Source organism: Gopherus evgoodei, chromosome 3 (genome assembly GCF_007399415.2).
Source record: "Gopherus evgoodei ecotype Sinaloan lineage chromosome 3, rGopEvg1_v1.p, whole genome shotgun sequence".
NCBI classification, from domain to species: domain Eukaryota; kingdom Metazoa; phylum Chordata; order Testudines; family Testudinidae; genus Gopherus; species Gopherus evgoodei.
The window spans coordinates 10,879,700-10,885,780 of record NC_044324.1 but is presented as its reverse complement, the minus strand read 5'-3'; the positions used below and the strand labels follow the sequence as shown (position 1 = coordinate 10,885,780).

Here is a 6,081-nt window from a genome sequence, read left to right as displayed (position 1 = left end):
GACTCTAGCCTTTCATAGAGGATAGGTCCATCAGTGGCTATTCACCAAGATGGTCAGGACATAACACCATGCTCTGGGTGTCCCTAAACCTCTGACTGCCAGAAACTGGGACTGGATGACAGGGCTGGATTACTTGATAATTGCCCCATTCTGTTCATTCCCAGTGAAGCATCTGGCACTGGTCCCTGTCAGAAGACAGGTTACCTGGGTAGATAGATCATTGGTCTGACCCAGTATGGCTGTTCTTATGTTCTTAACTAGTGGCTGAGTAATAATGGCTGCAGAAGGCCAGATGGACATTATGATGAATAATGCACTGCATACAAGCGCGTAATGCCATGATATCTCAGGTGCATCAGTGCGATCAGCCTGGGCCACTGACTTCTGGAAGAGAGAAGAGGAAGGGCTGAGAGCTGCCAGAGTGCTAACTAACAGGATTTTGAAAAGGGGAGACCCAAAAGGGCGACGTGGACTCATCTCATGGGCTCACCACCCACGAGGCAAAGAGCGAGGGTCGGGTGCGATGACAGAATGGCAGCAGGAGGGGTGGACCACGATGAACTGGCCCTCCACAATGGAAACTGGCTCTAGGGACATGGAATGTTACTTCTCTGGCGGGAAAGGAGCCAGAGTTGGTGGAAGAGGTAGAAAGATACCGAGTAGATATAGTTGGCCTCACCTCCACAAATAGCACTGACTCTGGAAAAAACTTCTTGACCCAGGGTGGTCTCTTTCCTACTCAGGAGTGGCCCCATGTGAGAGGCCCAGGGCAGGTGTGGAGATACTCAGAAGTCCCCAGCTGGGTGCTGCACAGTTGGAGTATGTTCTAGTTGACGAGAGAGTCACCTCAGTGAGACTTTGGGTATCAGAGAGGAAAGTCCTGACTGTTGTTTGTGTCTGTAGCCTAACAGCAGTTCAGAGTGTGACAAAGTGGGGCTGTTCTTAATGTTTCCTCTTAATACTGTGTGGGTGTCTCAGTTTCTGGCTGACACTCTGTCTCCATGGCAACTAATCCCCCCTGCAAAGGGATGGCTAAAGGTGTTGGAGAACAAAGAGATCAGGTGACCTCCTGGCCCAGGAAAGAGACAAAGGCCAGAAAGGAGGAGCTGGAGGGGGTCAGTTTGGAGCTGGCTGGGGACTGGAAGTGAGGGCAGATGGGGTGGTCTGCTTCGCTGGGCCCCAGAATGGACCCGGCCAAGGGGTCTGGTTCGTGGTACCTACAAGTTCTGTTTTAGACCGTGTTCCTGTCATCTAATAAACCTCTGTTTTACTGGCTGGCTGAGAGTCACGATGAATTGCAGGAAGCCGAGGATGCAGGGCCCGGACTCCCCCACACTCCGTGACACAGAGTACTCAGCCTTTCTGGAGATGGTGGAATCAGTACTCAATAGAGTGCCATCAACCGACACTGTAGTTCTACTGGAGACTTCAACGCTCATGTGGAGAACAACGGAGATACCTGGAGGGGAGTGGCTGGGAGGAACGGCCTCCCTGGTCTGGCCCCGAGAGGTGAGTTGTTATTGGACTTCTGTGCTAGTCGTGGATTGTCCATTCATCTCATTGGACCTAAGGATGTATGTTCTGGACACTCGGGTGAAGTCGGATCCGACTCACAGGACACTGGGTGGATAGACACAGGAGGCCCAAATGATCAGTGTGCGTTACCTGGGAAGGTCTGGTGGAGGATCCTATGTGGAAAGACTTCAGTTCCCACCTCTGGAAGAATTTCTGCATTCCGGGTGAGGTCTTGTACAGTGACTCCGAGTGGACCTTGTAGAGGGCCTCAATCTTTGCTGCACCCAGGAAAAGCTGCGGCCTGAAGGCGGTTGGATCCTGTCATGGTGGCAACCCTAGGACCTACTGCTGGACTCCAGTGGTGAGGGAAGCTGTCAAGGCAAAGAAGGAGGCCTTCTGAGCAGTGCTTGCGAACCAGACTCCTCATACGGCTGAGAGGTACCAGCTGGCTAAGAGGGCTGTGACTAGGGTGGTCATTGAAGCAAAAGCCCAGCCTTGGGAGGAGTTTGGATAGACCATGGAGAATGTCTACCAGATAGCTTCAAAAGTGTTCTGGCAAGCCATTCATCACCTTAGGAGGGATTGGTGAGATGTTGCCCAGGCTGTACTCAGTAAGGGTGGTGAAACGCTGACCTTGACTGAGGAGACTGTCAAGAGGTGGAAGGAGTACTTTGAGGAACTCCTCAACCCGATGAACACTCCCCCACTTCCAGGAGGCAGTGCCGGAAACCTCCAGTGAGATCAGGTCTGTTTCTGATGCTGAGATTGATATGGCAGTAAAGTGCCTTTGTAGTGATAAGGCAGCAGGGGTGTACGAGATTCGCCCAGAGATGTTGAAAGCACTATACAATGTTGGGGTGTCATGGTTAACACACCTCTTCAATGTTGCGTGGAAGGCAGGTGCAGTACCTCTGGACTGGCAAACTAGGGTGGTGGTCCCAATCTTTAAGAAAGATCAGAGGGTGTGTTCCACCGATAGGGGAATCACACTCCTCAGCCTCCTCGGCAAACCCTGAGCCAGGGTGCCGGAAAGAAGGTTACGGCCATTAGTTGAACCTCAGATTCAGGAGGGACCATGCGGATTCCGTCCTGGATGTGGAACAATGGACCAGCTCTTTGCTCTCTCACAGATACTCCAGGGGTCATGGGAGTTTGCTAAACCGGTTTACCTTTGTTTTGTAGACCTGGAGAAGGCATATGACTGCAGTCCCCGAGATGCCTTGTGGGAAGTGCTGTGGGAGTATGAGATGCCGGTTCCGCTTTGGCATGCCACCCGGTCCCTCAATTCTCCAAGTGAGAGTTATGTTTGTATTCTTGGCATTAAGTTGAGTTCATTCAAGGTGGGCATTGGATTCTGTCTTGTTCCCACTTCTATTCGTGATTTTCCTGGACAGGATATCAAGTCGCAGCCAAGTTGTGGAGTGCATCTGGTATGGGGACTCGGAGGTGGCATCTCTATAAATGTTTGCAGATGATGTTGTCCTCCTTTCTTCTTCAGACTGCAGTGTCTGATGTGCACTTGAATGTTTTGCTGCTGAGTGCAAAGCAGCTGGGATGAGAATCGGCACCTCCAAATCGGAGGTCATGCTCCTCTCCTGGAAGTAAGTGGACTGTTCTCTCCGGTGAGTGAGGAGCAGCTGCCCTTAATGGATGAGTTCAAGTATTTAGGGGTCTTGTTCATGAATGATAGCAGAAGCATGAGATCAACAGGTGGATTGGAGTGGCAGCGGCAGTGATGTGGGCGCTGTACCAATCCGTGGTGGTGAAGTGGGAGCCAAGTTCTCGGATGAAGCTCTTGGTTTACAGGTCGCTCTACATCCCCATCCTCACTTGTGGTCAGCAACTTTGAGTAATGCCAAAAGGACAAGATTCTGGATACAAACGGCAGAAATGAGGTTTCTCCACAGGGTGGCTGGGCTTGCTCTCCGAGACAGGGTGAGGACCTCAGCTATTTGGGCAGGTCTCAGAGTAGAGCTGCTACTCCTCAGGATCGAGAGGAGACAGTTGAGGAGGTTTGGGGCACCTGCTAAGTATGCCCCCCAGGAGGCTTCTGTTGGAACTACACTGGGCATGTCGCACTGGGCAGAGGCCCGAGGCTGACCCAGGACATGCTGGAGGGATTATATCTCCTGGCTGGCCTGGGAATGCTGGGGAATCCCCCAGGAGGAACTGGTACCTGTTATGGAGGAAAAGGAGATCTGGTTCTCCCTATTCTCCATGCTGCCACCACGACCCTCACCAGGAAAAGTGGCATAAAGGAAAAAAGAAGAAGAAGAAGAAGAAGAGACCTAAGAGAAAAGGTTAATACCTGGAGCAGGTTCAGTCTGGAGAGAAGACAGCTGAGGAGAATCATGACTAGCTGCCTACTGACAGCTGAGAGAGAGAGCTCCAGAGAGCTAATCCCAGTTGTTGAGAGAGACAAGCTTTTGAGTTACACAAAGCTCTTCCTTAGGACTGGAAGAGGTAAGTGGAGTGTCACAGCTAAATACAAGCTCAAACAGATAGGTTAGCATAAGTAGTTAGCACATATTCTAAGGGACAGTTCAAGGTGAAGTGGCCCATTAACACACCTGTAGTCATAGGACAACAAGGGAGGTTAGTGGGTTACAGATAGTTGTAATAAACTATAAATCCAGTGTTCAGTCCATGATTTTTAGTGTCTAGTAAAATTATGAATTTAAGCACCCAGGCTCATCTTTTGAAAGCGTTATGCAGGTTTCCTTTGTGAAGGAGGACTGAGAGAGAGGTCAGATATAGAGTGATCATTTCTGTCTTTTATCATTTTCCTGTGCAACCTCATTCAAGCGCATAGTGATCAATACTCTTCTGTTGAGGTGAATATTTTTAAATCAGCAGGGCCAGATCATTTGCATCCAAGAGTCCTATAATTTTAGGTTAAGAAGATGTATTCCCTGCTGATGTTAATTTTTAATACAGATTGGAATACTGACGACATCTCAGAAGACTGGAAGAGTGCAAAGGTTGTGCCAATATTCAGACAAAGCAACTGATCAGCCTGACATCAGTCCTAGGCAGAAAACATGTAAAGGTTGATGTGGGCTTCCATTGATGAAGAATGAAAGGATAGGAATACAATGAATGCCAGTCACCAGGGTTTTATGGAAAACACATCCTGTCAAACAAACCCGCTTGCAGTCTCTGATGAGATGACCAGTTTGGTTGGGAAAGGTAACTGCATAGATGTAATTGTGTCACAGGCTGGCTGACCTTTTAATGGGAATTGGGCTGAACCTTTCTGTGGTGGATCAGCTACCCACCACCCAAGCTGGTCCTGATTGGCCTGGGTCAATTATCAGGCTCAGCTGGGAAGGAGTTGGGTGATTTCCCTAAATGGCTGGGAGAGCTGAGTTGTGGGGGAAAGCTATGGGAGACAGGTTATTTTGGGTGGTGTTCCCTGAAGGGAGAGGGGGGTAGAAGAGGATGAGGTTGCTGCAGAAGGTGCTGAGAGGACTAAGCCCCAGGAAGATGGCCTGGAGGTAAACTTGCACTAAGGATCCAGCCTGTGGAGAACTGGACTTGGGAAAGGACTCCAGGGAGGAAGCCCTGAGGGTGGCGGCTTGGGTAGGAGCCAGGCTGCCAGGGAGAAAGTCGGAAGGCTCAGCACTCTGTGAGACAGTGGGGTGCGAGGGGAAGCCAGCAGGGGTAGAATACCCTTTTGTTTTATGTTTTATTTGGACTAGAGACTGCGGCTTGTCAAAGCCTCCCTAAAAGAAGGTCGGCCATCACAGCTTTACTGCTGGGACTATGATCCTTGGAAAAACTGAGGCAGGACAAGTGGTGCCATGATGGGCCACTAGAGGGTGCAGGGAGCTGGACTAGCCACAACTATTCTTAGACTTTTATAAGGTTTTTGCATTGGTACGGCACAATAGTCTGATTAAAAATCTAGCACTGCACAATATCAATAGCGCACACAGTACATGGATTAAGAACAGCTCTCCAAAAGCCCACAGTGGTGAAATAACAGGTTCAGGACTATTTAGAAAAAGTGGACATGCACAAGTCCAGTGGGGCTGGATCTAATGCATCCGAGGGTGCTGAGGGAGTTGGTTGATGTGATTACAGAGCCATTGGCCATTATCTCTGAAAACTCATGGCGATCCGAGGAGGTCCCGGATGACTGGAAAAAGGCAAATATAGTGCCCATCTTTAAAAAAGGGAAGAACGGGAAGAAGGGGAACTACAGACCGGTCAGCCTTACCTCAGTCCCTGGAAAAATCATGGAGCAGGTCCACAAGGAACCCATTGTAAAGCACTTGGAGGAGAAGGTGATCTGGAACAGTCCACATGGATTCACCAAGGGCAAGTCATGCCTGACCAACCTGATTGCCTTCTATGATGAGATAACTGGCTCTGTGGATATGGGGAAAGTGGTGGTTGTGATATATCTTGACTTTAGCAAAGCTTTAGATATGGTCTCCAACAGTATTCTTTCCTGCAAGTTAAAGTATAGGTTGGATGAATGGACTATAAGGTGGATAGAAAGCTGGCTAGATCATCAGGCTTAATGGGTACTGATCAAGGGCTCGATGTCTAGTTGGCAGC

At 49.6% G+C, this 6,081-nt stretch overlaps 1 long non-coding RNA gene across 1 annotated transcript; it reads right to left on the bottom strand.

Annotated features, from left to right (window-relative positions):
• Nucleotides 1-3,602: 3,602 nt before the first annotated feature.
• On the bottom strand, nucleotides 3,603-5,785 carry LOC115648055. The gene is made up of 3 exons (XR_003999440.1): nucleotides 5,772-5,785; nucleotides 4,201-4,205; nucleotides 3,603-3,684 (listed from the first exon to the last, which is right to left on the bottom strand). It is a non-coding gene; the product is annotated as an uncharacterized LOC115648055 (long non-coding RNA).
• Nucleotides 5,786-6,081: the final 296 nt, after the last annotated feature.